Source organism: Pecten maximus, chromosome 17 (assembly GCF_902652985.1).
Source record: "Pecten maximus chromosome 17, xPecMax1.1, whole genome shotgun sequence".
Taxonomy (NCBI): domain Eukaryota; kingdom Metazoa; phylum Mollusca; class Bivalvia; order Pectinida; family Pectinidae; genus Pecten; species Pecten maximus.
The window spans coordinates 14,103,134-14,119,935 of NC_047031.1; the positions used below are offsets into that span (position 1 = coordinate 14,103,134).

General features: G+C 35.9%; 1 protein-coding gene across 2 annotated transcripts in view; it reads right to left on the reverse strand.

Annotated features, from left to right (window-relative positions):
* Positions 1-16,802, reverse strand: part of LOC117314922 (mucin-2-like) — a 60,711-nt gene that overhangs the window by 21,422 nt on the left and 22,487 nt on the right. The window lies entirely within an intron of this gene.

Below are 16,802 nucleotides of genomic sequence, written 5' to 3' on the forward strand. Positions count from 1 at the left end.
AGTGAAATCTATCACACTTGTTCGCCCGGAAGGAAGCGCTCCGTGGGTCTTTTTGTGTATGAAAACCGGAGTACCCGGGGGGAACCCCGTGATCGGTCTGGACAACTCTATATATATAAATAGCCTATTGTAGATAAGATTTGACTGTTGTATTATTTATACAATATCAGATCATGGCAGTCAGTTGTAGAAAAGACGCGAAGTTGAATATTAATTCTCTAAATTCTGTACTTCATCATACAGCTGTTTCGCCCTTTCAGGACTCGTTACTGGTGTTAGAAGCCGAAATTGTGGAAATGCTAATTCAATTCAAAGTTAATCAAAGTACCTCAAACCTGTTTTAGCATATATGTAGATGAGTATTATTTGATAAGACAAACGGAATAGGTCGATGAAATAATAGCATATGTTAATATGACTCCTGTGATCTTGCCGCATGCTTGATGAGCAGACGACTGGACAGATATCATGTGACATTTGTGGCCAACAGTTCGGCATTCAGTCTATGATAAAAACGTGTTACAGCAATCGACTGGCCGTATGTAACATGTCGTACATATTTCTCAGATCTATAACAGATTGGTATGTCGTAATATAATCGCCGACCTGACAACTAGACCTGTTTATGACCAGTGGTAATCACGTGACAAATTATTATTATGGGATACATCATCGAAAACTTGACAGCAGGAATGTTACCATTCCATAGTCATTGATCGAAAAAACAATGAAACAATAAAAACTTAGTTGCGACAAAACCTACAGCCATATTTAACCAGATACTGAGGTGCATAAAATGTTCTTATGTGACCTCAGACCACAATTTTACTTCCGGGTCGTTGTTAACTTCCTGACTAAGCTGTTGCATTTTTTAACATAGATTTATAGTGCAATTTATTTAAGTGATAGAGTATTGTTTTGACACCATATCTACGCTAGTTTGTGTGGCAGGACACAGGAGATATAATGATTGAGTAACAATATTTGGTAATTTTCCGAATTTCCTCATAATATAGTGGTGACAATTAAATAGAAATATCTTTGATTGGACGTATTTTTTTTTTTAACAACTTATAAAAGTCCTCTTTCCCAAACGTAGCTAGGTCATGAAGCACTTTCCAGCTTGATTTGTTCTGCAACACGATATCACAACCAGATTTTTTGCAAAGTTTTGAAATATTTAAATTTTGATTTTGATTTGGTAGAGTAAAGAAGGAAATTATGTGTGGTCTGAGGCCATGTATTTTGAATTAGAAGATGGAGAGGAACACAGCAACTGGATATGTCCATTCTGTTATTATGGTACAGGAGAGGAGGAGTATTTCTGTGTGAAAATGATTATCACAATTAATGCTCAAATACACCAGATAAATGTGCCCTTGTATCGGGGCCAGAGGAAACTAGGACCACATACATTTACAAGTACACTACAAATCTTCTAAATTTGTGACGGGCGGAGCAGGGCCACGACACATCCACCTTTGTAATTCAAATAATTTTCCCATTTATTATGAACCTAAGATATAAAAATTCCACTCACGAACGAAAATGAACGTTCCATGTAATATTTATGTAAAACGAAAGTAGAGTTTCGTCTTAGGTCTCTGGTGACAGGTGTCCGCTATAGCAGGGGGCGTGTGTGATTAATGTGTGTAATAATCATAAAACAAGTGTATCACCTGAGGACGTAATTGAGTACACATATCACCTGAGATGTCAGTTGCTAATTAGCTTCGTCTACGTCTAGCCAGGTAAGAATGTAGACAGAACACTACAGAAGGACAATGTCCCAGTTAACAGCTACGACAAGGAGGTGATATTTAGATTTCAAATTTATCGTGTATTGGCTCTAGTATACAAGTTCAAAATCGTTTTTATTCGCATTTTTGTGTATGTGTGTGCGGTTTGTTTTTCAATATTTCTGCTTGATTTGCATTGCCAATATATAAATTAACCTTACGAACAAAAATAGGAAGCTTTCATATCATAATTCTCACCTATCTCCCATTAGTGTAGTGATATGAGGAACAATGTTTGTGACGTGGTCACTAAATTACGTTTTGTCTGACGTCACTGAATTAGTGTATGTTTGACGTCACGAAAATTCTTGACACTGAATTAAAAAAAAAAGAATTGATCGGTTTAACTCGCAAAATTTGTGTTTATAGTTATGTTGTATAAAAGGTGAAAATCTTTATGGAAAAATATAATTATTGAAATAGTGAAATTAAAATTTTGTGTTTATATCCGCGAACACAAATTTTTGCCGTGAACGGTCACCTTTACTCGTGATGTCTAAAGTTTGACTTTGAAATGCTATAACCGTCTTACAGGTCGAAAATAAAAGAAAAACTTAAATCAAAAACCGAAATATCAGTATTATACATGATATTCAGCCTTTGCTGACAGGATTGCACAACAAAAAAATTCCCAATAAAGCAGTTTGATGCTTCACTATTTCCATACACACATTCCTGAGATGAACTAAAATAGAGTCTATTGCACAGGAGATATAAATATATAATGATAGAATCCCTAGCGATTTACTACTCTTCGACATCCCATCCAGACCGCGTGTAAGCAAACCATACAGGCATGTTTTATTTCTATTTTCAAACCCAAGGACTCGCATACATCTACCTTGTCTTGCCGTGAAAAATCAACATAAAATTCTAAAGCCTTACTCAATCAACACAGTGTAGGCCATATACATTCCTTACCATGTAAGTCGCGGACAATCCTAGCTTTATACATAAGAGGGTTTTTTTGTCCAGCCAACCCATCCCAGCAATTCCAATTAAATCAATTCATCAAAATATGTTATCGATAGTTAGTATGGTTTAGTATTCCATTTGTGCTTTTGACACATCGCTTTGATCAATAACCATTCTTAGTTAATTCTTTCAAAACATGTTTTTTTTTTATAAAATCTTAATCCGTATGAAATAATATTACATGTGTACCACCTATGTTTACCTGTATTTTATTTGTATACATTGTATACAATGTTTGTATATACAATTAATATGCATAAACAGTTTTGACCTTCCCAAACGCATACCGATGGCCCTAATGCTTTCTCAGCTTACAAATTATACAACCGCTAATACTAGTGCCAATCCCAGCACGTGATCTGAATCTATTTCATGCCTCTCCTTAACAAAACAAACGTTTTAATGAAGCAGACAAACAAGTTTTCTTAAACAACAATAGTGTTTAAAATTATACAAGGTTCCATAATAAATCCGAAAGTGTTCAAGCTGCGTTAATTCATTACGTTAAGACCCACCTAGCTACCCGAACCTGAGTAATAATACGTAATCAAAAAACCTGAAGTTCCAGTCGTTGTAAAATCGACGGCTTGAATCCGATTAAAAGGCGGGCGTCGTTGATATTATCGTTTCTTTCAACCCCCTATAACCGATTTCTGGTTGGACCCTTCCACTAATAGTGGTTTTATTTGCTACTGTCATAGATTACTAGAATTATACGAAGATTTTCATGAATGAAAGCACACAGGTTTCTACAAGTAGACCGCAAAGGTTTTGTTCATTCGAATGGTGGGCGTAACGTAGTAAATAGTAGAAGAAAATACAGGTTTCTCAACATCAAGTTTATTTTGGTCGGTTAACACTACGTAAAAGAATTACACTTACAACGAGGAAACTACTTACTATACACCAAGATTTTGGCACAGGCGTCTACATCTGGTTAGTATTGATAGAGAAATATATAAAGTAGAAGTAAACATTTTGTTTGTATAAATACTAACTAGATACATACGCCTGTGAATTTTAGCCCACATCCTAATGTTGTAATTCCAAACCAGAACTGATGAATTTTAAAACGTCTTCGATTAAGTCTGCCAAACTTCTTTGTTTTCAACATAAAATTGTTTTGCCTTACCCGACATTTACCGATATTCAGAGCGCGAACACTCTTGGAGGAGGAAGATGACATTTTTAGCCGTATACAAAATAAAACATGGAAAATGTTGGCTTTTTTCATTAATCACAAATTAAATTTGTACTGTAAATGGACAACACAGATGTTTCCCGTATGACATTTGAAAATACAGCATCAAACGATGAATTAAGGGTGTATGCTACCTTATTCGTAGATCGAGTTTCACTCTGTTATATAAAGGTTTAACATAGAAGGGAGCTATTACACCGACAGATGTCGCTACCTGATATAGGGTATCAGACTTGGTCAATTAAACATTGATGATTGGTCAGTTTGGTGAAAGACAATATGTTCCTTGTTCCTCAAATATCAAATTATCTTCGCCACTTCCTCAAATACACTGTAGTTGTATGTATTTACCCATATATTAAACACTGTACTATAACGACAGGAAATTCAAATATTTAACCTATATATAACTTGTTATAATATGTCACACAAAAGACGAAGAAAGACATTTTTAAAACTTTTCCCCTCACCGGTCCTCGAACTCAAGATCTACATGATCGATCAAGAACGCGGGTATAAGTTGCGGGTATTTATAATTTTATGATTTTGTGCCGTAAAACGTGAGTTCGAGACCCATCTAATTGTCTTCCTTCGTTATTTGTGTAACTGTGTTATATATTAACTATTTATCTATATATATTGTGAGTTTGTCATGGGAATGTACCCTTGAAACCTGATCAGACACAATTGGATTTCTTTACTTCCGTATGTGGAGTATTGCGTATCAGATTTGTACAAAGCGTTTTCCGTTTGACAGACATCTAATTATAGAGCCGGACGGGAAGGAAACCCCGTCTCCGACAGGGCCGTATTGAACCTCCTCGCCAACAATGCCACATTGTATTTCTGTACAAAGACATCCCTGACCAAGGTCCTACTCATCCTTAATGAGTCATCCTGATTTCCTAAACCTTGCCCATTGTGCTTTGCCTAATGTGTTTTCCATCAAACGCATCACTTATAGGTTCACAGGTGGCCAAGCTGTCTCTCCCAGGGTGCATTGCGGACACGTATCCTGCGCAAAGAATTCTGGGAGTGACCGATGACCTTGGTTGCAGGTACGATGTATAATTCCCCCTCGTTATACTGCCAGTAACCGTTTACATCACACTTAGGCGTCGTCAATGAGTGTCAATTTGGTCTAAAGTAGATCGTGTATAAGAATGGACAAGAATAGTTTGTGTGTTGGGGATGGGGGTTCGTTGTGACTGCTCGATGGTTGGCAACGCCAATTAGAATTAATTAATTAATTATATATTCTGAGAGACAGGTGACATTTTATCCAATTTAGCAGAATGTAAAAATCACTGAACATTTATGTGTATTAAGAAACAATACAACTTCTAAGTAAAATTACTAACAATATTATTCATTCATTCATTCATTCATTTATTTATTCATTTACTCATTCATTCATTCCATGAAACAGATATATAATTCGCTCACTGTAACCGCTATACCTATCCCTGCTCGCTCTAATCCAAATATCAATACAACATCGGGTGTGACCTATTTACCTACTAAACACTCTTCGGGAACATTTTATGAATGGAATATTTCAATACCGGAGCTGGGATCGCGGTGACACGGTTTCGGACAAAGAAAAGACGTATGTTTATTTAAATAATTGTATTTTGTACTGGTACATAAAAGTGGGCCATTGTCAATACCTGTATAGGTGAATACGCACCTGTCAGCCGAGACGAATATCTGTGAATAATTACAGGTACTCGCTATTCATGAATATTTGACGTTTGGCTTCTCAAATATTTGAGCAGGTTACTATTTTAATGATTTGTCAACTTTTCTTTATAATATATTCACAAATGAAGGTATTTCTCAAATAAAAAAAAGAAGTATCTGATTTTGATTATGCCACTGGTATATTAAAATTAACTGGAGACCAAAGAAAACATGCTATTTCATGAGATCTTAAATAGATTGAACTCCAATATTCTGATTTCGTATTAAGCTTATTCCGTCGCTAGCTACACTCATTTAAAATACTAAGAGGTTAGCGACCCTCCCTCTTCTCTCCCGCGAAGTCAATCAAAGACTTTTTTCGAATAGTTTGAAAGTGTACGTTTTAATGTCTTATTTCAAGTCGTCTTTTAATTTTCAAAAATACACACACACAAATTGGTCTCAAAGACGCTTGTCAGAATTATTTAAGTCAAACGTTTTACGTGACCGGACATGTCGACCATTTTTGCACGTGTCATGTCCTGGGCTGCCGAGAACGAACGGATTTCTCTAAAAACCTTTTACCTCCAACTGGCAGGGAACGTTATACCTGCATTTAATTATGATTTCTTCTTTTTCAGGAAGTATTAAAGCCCAGCAATCTCTGGATTAATAAGTCGATAAAATGTCAAACGATTGAAAAGGTTCAGTCACGTCAGATGAGACAAACGCGTAAACAGAAACAAAATAAAAATAGGAAAATAAAAAATGATATTTCCGTAAATTACTTTAAGACCCCACCCTTCCTGGTTTCAAAAAAAGAAAAAGAAAAGAAAAAATAAGTAGGGCAGCCGAAACCGCAGCGTGGTGTGAAACGTAGATAGTCTATACATTTTCTATTCAAAATACCGCCATAGTTTCTGTTCTAACCTTCCGTGTCAATCAACTGTCATATTACCGTGTTATTGTTACTTACTGTTCCTTAAATCGTACATGATAGGTCTTTTAAGGGATAAATAATTAGTTTTCTCGTAAATAGGTCGATTATATTGTCCCGGAATCTGCAAACTGTGACATGTATACACAGGGGCGTAATTATTTCATCAAAAGTAATTATCCTGTATACAAAGGTATCTATTTAATCCCTAAATTGTCAATATAAATGTTATCAGGTTCCTCTGGTCAAACTGATATGTATATTAAGATACAATGCATGTGATTAGGAATGCATTACGTTTGTATAAATCCGAATGAAAGAGGAGTGGAGTATGAAAGACATCATGTGTTGAGGACATATACATGTATACAAGGAATTAAACCCAGGGCCTCTCAACCCTTATACTTAAAGTAAACTTTATTTATTTTACAACAATTACAAAACAAGTTATAATGACAAACTCTGTTCTCCGGTGTAAATAAAAACTACCATACATGCTGTTCTGAGCACACAAATATATGTATATTATATTATGTTAATGTATTATCCCTGTACCATCAATTTGGATGAGAAATAAATGAATCATGAATCTTCAATTCTGGACATTCCGATCATCACCCGTTTTAAAACCTCTGCATAATTTACATAATATTTCAGTTCTATAAATCAATAAACTTCATCGCACACTTTACGATATCGACTGACTTCATTTAAGTAACCCGTTTATAAAACGCTAATATATATATACAAGATTCAAGATTTTTTATTTCACTCTGACACACTTAAGTGTGTAACAAGAGGTCAAACAATATTTATCAATTGTATAACATGGCAACGAGAGTAGATGGACATATTGACATATTAAACAGGTACGATATATCAAACGGACTGTACCAAAAGCTTTAAGTGACATTTTCCGATAAAGATATATATTTTAGGTGTATTCTATATGCCATGTCGGTCCAGCAGTGATGGGGCAAATTAGGCGGACATTTTTTATAGTTGTTAAACTGGACCTCATTAATGAATTCCTATAATTAAAAGTGGTAATACATGTTGTCGCAATTAACACTGAAATGTTAGAGAATTCCTCCTTCCTTGTTTCTACAACAGAAATAATTAAAACTACAACATCACTTTGACAGGTGTCAAACTGGAATACAGAAACAATGTCCGCCCAATGTTGTCCTAGGGTCTGTTTATCTCGGGAGAGGGTCTCCAGGATATTACAATACACCCCCCCAATCCCCTCTCATTCGCCTTTCTGCCTTATGATAAAACATTTCCTCGTATGCATGTACGTGGCATTTTCTTTTTCATGAATATGTAACTTGCTAAGCTATAACATTGCATTAAAAAGCGTGTGCGCTGTGATATAGTTTCATCAAAAAAGCCTGGTCATACTAATGTAAAACTTGACTTTTGTTAATTAATCATGATCATGACCGATTGGCTAAACCTATTGCATGACATTTAATGAACATTTGCAATCCATTGTTAATTTTTGTCAGGTTTCACGATCATTCATCATCCCAAGATATTTCATTCATTCATCTTATCGTTCATTTTTTTCTTCCTTCGTGCGTTCACTCACATCAAAATCTTTCTATTCCCAGTCGATTTAAGCTAGCCTATGATATCTTGGATTCCTCTGTTATAGTAAAATACCGCGTCACACATACCACGAATACCCGCGGGTATTATAATTGTCTCGAGTCCAAACCACAATTATTTCAACCCCACTTAAGTTCATTTCGTCTAATTCTGGTAACGTTCATTCATTTGTAAGTGTAAAACAGGTTATAGTACTAGTCATATTTGATCGGAATTTAAATCGGTTTTGTCTTAGATGACCAACCGACCAGAATAAATGGTTTGTAAGGTAAAAATATGTCCGCTACCAGATTCCAGGTCGATACTAATATACCACCCTTATAGGAGACAATAGATTCGGATTGCTGAAGTGCAATATAGCCCTTTTGACCATAACAAGGGATTTCTGTCGAGAAATATTTTACATTGGTCTAAAAATTGTTATCAGATCTAGGGACGCATATCTGTCGATGGTTAGAATGTTGAAATGATAGAACGGAACATTTCTAGGTCAAAGATTAAATTCTTGAAGCATAACAAAGTATACTACTATCCGATACATTATAACTTACATGAGTCTAAATCAGCAGATTATCATAAGCTTAAGTACCATGACGGCTATAAACCCGAGAACAGGTGTTAATGAATACACAAATATACCATATCTAAATGTAATCTGTTGAATTGATAAATATATCACGAAAAAATGAAATTTTTTGCCGCAAGAAAAAATTACAGGTCATAAAAATGAAACATTTGGCAATGATTATTTTAATATTAGTTTTTAAGTGTTTACATTTGACGTACTTTCTCCTAAAACGCACTGACGACTTAAGATTTGCATGGTTGCGTAATTACAAATGTACTTATAATCGAGTATGGCCACTTAGTAGGTCAATATCTATCTAGGTCGAGTGGCACTATCCGGAACACTTAGCCTTCTGAATAGACGAAGTAAAAACATACTGCCACCATTTTTGATCATAATCGCACCAAATGTTGTTGAAAATATCTTTATGGACGGGCTGTAGAAAAAACATATCAACGATCAGGTATTATTTGATTGGTCGATATCACGGCTGTACTGGACGGTGTAAAGCGTAAAGTGTCTACTCAGCGGTTTATAAGTGACATTTAATTGTTCAAACTTAGTGTGACAACTTGACATGCCGGCCATTTCTCAATGTCTCTACACTACGTTCCGCCGGTTATGATTTTGACGTTCTCGTTCTCGAAGATGTACCTTACGGAGAACGTCAATCTTCGATTTTGAATGTGAATGGCATTAGAAAAAATGCCTTTTTTGGCATAAAAAAGGAATTAAAAAGATTTTTAGAAGTAAATCCTTGTGTTTGTGTAACAGACATGACGGGTTGCGCTCCCCTACGCTAAGAAGAGATCCCTTATCGATGTAACCTTAAGTAAATACAATATTTGTTTCATATATATCTGTAGGTAGTACAACTATCCCTTGATCTTAATGTTGTAAGTTGTCGTGTCGTTTTGTAATAAATAAAAAATAAAATAAACTTGGCTAGCTGGGTGTGGTTAACAAAAAACTAATATGCATCGCCGGCAATACCACGATCATAGTTTTTGAAACAGATTTCGGTGTTTAAGGGATCGAGCACATTTTTTTTTCGCATTGCGACTGCAATCTTCACAATTTCTCTCATATCTCGCCATGTTGGATAGAGTTTGCCCATGTAAGATAGCTATGTAAGATAAATCTATCTTGCATAGCGTTTCACGCGCGCGGATTAATCTGCGTTCAAGGGGGACAATTCTCACAACGTCGTCTGCTTGTGTTCACATCCGACAGTCCTTATCGTCGGTGTCGGTTTTGAAACGTTGGACTTAACTATAAAAATACATACATTCTTAGATAAATATATATCATATCAGCAGTAAATCAATAGGGCTACACGGTTAAACGATTAGACATTTCATCTGAGCGAACATATAACTCCGTTACTGTAACAAACAGTTAGACTACGCCTAACGTTACAGGCCTGTTGTAACAGTTACAGTACAATACAGACTTGCCTACCCGACAGATTTGTCATTTGTCATTAAAAACATGTAAACACACACAATCACCTGGCAATGACAGGAAGTAAAATAAAAGCCATACATAAAAAAATATAAAAAAGAAAATGTCAAACGTCACAACCTATGAAATGGTTCCGTTTGCGTCAGCAAGGGGCCCTGGAATTTGTTTACTCTACGGTACTGTCAGTAACTGTTAGGCCTACTCAGTAACCTGTGTATTTGGAAGTTGGGAATTGACTCTTAAATGAACGAACATTCGGTAAAAATGACACCCCTCGATGTTCATATAAAAAATATTTATTTCAATTGTAACTCAGTGTCTATATTTGTGTAGAGTAACCATGAAAACTAACTGCCATCCTAGCCTTTCAATATGATCATCGTTAGCCTATCGACTGACCTACCTTCGTCATTCCATCAAGACAACCGGTTAAACACATATAGGCCTAATCCTTTAGTAAAAACGTCAAATAAAGAAATTAAAAAATTGAAAAAAATGGATGGCTGAGGGACACTTTCGCCAGAAATTCGGTAATGATATGAGAGAAAAAGACTCTTTCATTATGTGTGTATGTAGGATAGGGATATTCCACCCTCGGGATCACAAAATGTGGTAAAACCCTCGGCAAGCCTCGGGTTTCACCACATTTTGTGACCCCTCGGGTGGAATGTCCCTATCCTACATATACACATATGAAAGAGTCTTATATTATTCTTTCAGTCTGAAAACTTGTCAAAAAGGTAGTTTTTCATAATTATAAAAGACCTGAGAAATTGCAGAGGCAAAAGAATACAGTAAGAACCCTTTTTATAATGCCAAGACCTTTTCTTAATATACAAGGTTAAGTTTGACTGTATAACCGAGTCTCACAGATAGGTTATACAAGGTTAAGTTTGACAGTATAACCGGGTCTCACGGTTAGGTTATACAAGGTTAAGTTTGGCTGTATAACCGGGTCTCACAGTTAGGTTATACAAGGTTAAGTTTGGCTGTATAACCGGGTCTCACAGTAAGGTTATACAAGGTTAAGTTTGACAGTATAACCGGGTCTCATGGTTAGGTTACACAAGGTTAAGTTTGGCTGTATAACCGGGTCTCACGGTTAGGTTATACAAGGTTAAGTTTGACAGTATAACCGGGTCTCACAGTAAGGTTATACAAGGTTAAGTTTGACAGTATAACCGGGTCTCATGGTTAGGTTACACAAGGTTAAGTTTGGCTGTATAACCGGGTCTAACAGTAAGGTTATACAAGGTTAAGTTTGACAGTATAACCGGGTCTCACGGTTAGGTTACACAAGGTTAAGTTTGACTGTATATAACCGGGTCTCACAGTAAGGTTATACCAGGTTAAGTTTGACAGTATAACCGGGTCTCACGGTTATGTTACACAAGGTTAAGTTTGGCTGTATAACCGGGTCTCACAGTAAGGTTACACAAGGTTAAGTTCACCGTAACATGTATAATTTATTTTACGATCTTGTTAACACCATTTCTCTACGTGTAGGTGATGTATAGGTACAGACCGCGTCTTGAACTATTCACGAGGAATGTCATTGATAGCGACAGTTGTGACAGCAGCCGACAGTCACACGGACAGAAACAGTCCGTCACGGACAGAAACAGTCCGTCACGGACAGCTTAGGCAACGGACAATGTATTACTTGTTGAAACAAAGGCGTTTTACAACTCATTATAATGACATGTGATTACAATTCCCTCCCTAATAATGTTGGAATCATTCATTTACAGCTGTTAGAATTCACTCCCCGATAAAGTCGCGTGAGGCAAATTCCGTTGCTTAACTTATAGAATAAAATAAAAAAAATACTTTAATCTCTCATTTTATTTCCAATGACACCGGGCGACAACCTGATCTGAACAAAATCCGGATATTTATCACCCATTACCTGAATCCTCTTTGCGTTTTAGTAGGCCCTCATGTTGTTGTCATGGTAACTTTTTTTAATCAAAGGTGAAGCGCGTTAAATTGTCTCTCAAACCGACAGGCAAATGTCGACACATATAACTTAGCTCAATGTTCAGTCTGCATCATTAGAATTTTAAATTTTAGATTGAAGAGTTCGCAAAAATTAACGCAATTTTGAAGATTACCTGCTTAAACACTTCAAACTATATAGGCGAACGGTGAAACTAGCAGTTCACTTGTAATACTTAATCTGGGAAATTCGTAATAAAACAGGATTACGATTGATAATAATTCAACCCATAATGGGTCGATCACACGAGTGCGTTACTTTACAAAACGCTCAACAAAGGAAACATATTTGTCAATAAAGAATCTCGCACAATATTGACCGATTTACTGCAGGCAGAATAATCGTTTGTTAGAGAGAACTACTAGATGGTATAACATTGTTGTTGTTGTTTAATCTGAAAACGTTTTCCGAAAATTAGTTTAATGTCACGTGATTCGAAAACCTGATCCGATCTGTTCGGAATAGCATGGTTTTGATTTTAATGTCTATGGCAAAGCAGTTGCCGTGATAGAAGGTAGACGCGGATCGATGGGGAATATTCGTGCAAACATGGCTTATATATTAACACATTAAATGCATCACAGACCTCCACATCTAATACGGGTGAATATAAAGGTCATTCTAGTGCAGTTAGACATGAAACGTCGAAATGAGGAATTAATAGGTTTCATTCTGGAAACAAAAGTATACTAAAAATGAAACCAATGATCCAGACGAATTCCGGATACGGAGTTAATAGTCCAGAAACGGTACGTGGATGTAGACATTGGGCTAAATATTAAAATAACTATTCAATGTGCCCAGACAGTTTGGTGCTGGGTCTAAACATAGGATTTGTCTTGTTTTGATTGTACGACTTGTGTTTATTTTTGTCCGTGTATACAATATTCCTTTCAGCACTTTTCGTGTCCATTTTCATATCATAACGGTAAACATCAGAACTACAAACAAATAGACTTCGTACACCATAAAAAGTACACATTTTTCTCAGTGTTTCCGTAGAACATAGCATTCGAACGCGCCCCTCTTAAGGAGCGCTGTGTTCGATCGGCTATATATAAAGTAAATAAAGAAAACGTTTTCACGATGTCACCTAGGTGTTCGGAAATAATTGCCCCGTCTTGAGAAAACTCGTTAAAACAACTTGACCTCAGACGAGGTTACGGAGCCCAGACGTTTAAAGGACCCCGCTGAAACGATTAGTACTTAAAATTACCCGACAGCTCTGTGATTACCTTACCTCAGACATTCCAGCTATGTAGGGTGAGGTTTCTTCACAAGGAGCTAGAAAATTCATGTTAATTTCCTGTACGTTATTTCTATACAACTGCAAAAAAATACTGAAGGCATTTATTCTGTATTTATATCCTTACATTGCCTGACTGCTGTTTTTTTCTACTTTTTAAATTCTCCCCTTCTTCCCTTTGTGACTTTTGATTTTGCCTGATTCTGTCTCATTTGCACAGGTCCCCGTGTGAACCTAGTTTTTCAGAAAATGTAAAACCCGTTACAAGCACAAAAAGACGGACTAGCTATTGGCATAGCGATGTAATTTAATCGAACATGGCATGGAGGCTGAAGAATATTTTTTACGAATAGTTTATTCGTTGAATTTACAAATTAAGAATGAACCATTCTCTGAAAATGCTACAAAATAAACGTTTCAATTTAACAAAATTTTGTGGACTTACTATGAAATTCCATTCACGAGATTAATTGATTCGATAATGCTTTATTTCTCCAGCTGAAACGACAACAGCATTTCGGAAATTCAATTATTTCTATTTGCCACGGAATTTTACATCGACAACAAAAACAGTAAAGATTAGAACCACATAAAGGGAGCTAATTTGCAGTTTCTTTATGATTTTATGTCTCCACGAGCGAAATCACTTTGCCTCCAGGTCATTTCCTATTTGACCTGATAGATATCAGCTGGTCAATACGGTGACCATTCGTCAGTGATTCAGATGTTAAAACTCAGATCTTATCGTAAATCCGTGTTTTTGTTTAATTTGCTAAGTTCATGGATGGGACCTTGGCTTAAGTAGAATGGTGAATTCAAGAGAGAAAAATAATGGGGCTCTACCGGTCAGACGTCTTCGGGCGTTTCCGGCAATCCCATCTTCCGAGAGATCCCGAGGTGTCCCGACTAGGAGTGGGAGTAAACGAATGGTGATCTTTATGCCCGAAGGTCATATGTAACGTATTAACAAATATGAAAAAAAAAAAACCAAAAAAACACTGAAATTATTTTCTCATACAGAAATAATGAAATTTAAAGATACAAACCAACGTTGATAAATATTCTAATAAATTCTAATGAATATTAATGTCCATATGAGAAATTCATTTGATAATGTAACGATGGGTTATAAGACCGATTTTTAATGAATTTTAATGTTTACTTCTACGGAAGTAGAAAAAATCAGCATTTGGTCACATACTGAAGTCATTTTATCAAATGCCACGTGAACCACAATTAAGCGATAATATGTAAATTAGTAACAGGAACCCATTAGTTCCATAGACTGTATAAAGTGTAGATTATAAACGTACGTCATTGATTTTGTTTATAATCGTATATATATGTTGACGTCCACTGCCATAAGATGAAAGGGAACAAATCTTATCAGAAAATAAACTGAAAAAAAAAGTTTATTGTGAATGCCGAGATTGAAAGACGATGAATATGTTATCACTGTCTCATAGTACATTGACCTGTATATTATGATAATTTATTAAGATTTCATCAACCTCTTTTGTAGTAGTTTGTTCATGTCATCAAATGTAGTTTATTTGGAGAATCGTGGTTACGAGATCTAGTTCGTGATATAAAGCAAACTTTGCCACATTTTTTATTCCCATTAATACTGAATGAATTTCGACCCGATCTTTCTGAGCTTTCGGTCATAAAAAGATTAGTTTTGTGAATCTCATATAAGGTCGAATCTGCCATTAACATTTAGCGCATGCACTGTAAATTTGAAAACTCAACATCTTCCTCTAATCGTGCACTGTAAGTTTGAAAACTCAACATCTTCACATACATCAAACACGGATAACTCCTCTCCTCCTAGTAACACCAATCTGGTCCTACGGACAAAATTCCGTTGATGCCATCATTAGTTCTTTATTTACAGTATCCCCAATCTCGCTGTAGACCCCATAAAGACGAGAATTGGATAAGGTGGGTGTATTAAAAGAAACCGCATACGTGACGTAATATCCGGAAATACCCGAGCTTCTGTGTAAATCCGGAACGTGACACCTTCGTATCAGTTTCTCCGGCGTGCCGCTGTGTCAATATTTACACACGCTCGATAATCAGTACTTGACATAAATGGCCAAACATACCAGGCACTTCAAACCGCATACTTAACGCTAAGTATTTATAAATAGTTTATATTATACTAAGACTTTTCTTTTTCTTTTACAATTCTGATGCTTTATCAGGATTATAAAACGGATGCATGTATGCGTTTGACGTGGGTGGTGTTATTTACAAAACTGGCAAATTTGCCAAATTCTGCAGTTATCGCTAAACTAACAAGGACTTGGTCATACTTAACAGGCGTTCCATCAAAGACAGGCTTATCAATAAATTATCACTTAAATGTCTTAAGATAGACACGCTACAAATAAGGACCCAGAGCTAATTCGTGTGTTATAACATTGTTCCCGATAATACAGAGTTTCGATAAGAAACAAATTTAGCCAGAATTAGACTGATTATGAAATAGAACTAATTTTAAAGATTAATTTAACGTTAAGTCAAACTAACAAGGCTTTGAATAAACAGTGAAACAACCTGTTCTCCGTTATACAAATATTGAACTTTGAGCCTCTAAGAATTGAAGGTCTTATTCCATCTTCTTATTATACTTTTAAGATCGTGTTTATATTCTAAAGTAGCTTATATTGACACACTCTGTCACAACATCAGGTCGCTGAAATGTCTTTGAAATTATTGCACAAGAGTTTTATTTTGATTTTGAAAATTCAAACACACTTAACATAGTTTAAAAATACAAGCTTGATAAATATCTTAAGAATATCAAATCATTTTAGGGTGTGGCTTTGTGTGACCATTAAGTTATAAATATTTAAATATTTTGGAACAAATATTGACATTTTTTACAAACACTTAGCACGTAACGTTTTGTTGAAGTACATGTACATACAATAAGTTTTTGTATTGTCGGGTAATTTTGAGAGTAACGAACATATTAAATTTCCGTCCTCTACGAAAGCCGTTTTGTCATCACTTAGAAGGGAGACTTGTTTTGTTTGTGTTTAACGCCCTATTAACAGCCATGGTCATTTAAGGACGTGCCAGGTTTAGAGGTGGAGGAAAGCCGGAGTACTCGGAGAAAAGCTACCGGCCTACGGTCAATACCAGTTCCAATCAGGTTTCGAACTCGTAACCCAGAGTTGAAGGGCTAGTGATAAAGTGTCGGTACACCTTAACCACTCGGCCACCGCGGCCCCAAATAGAAGAACGAACGATTTTCATTGTTGTATGATATATGATGGCATAGTTAATTGGACATGAGGTTTTA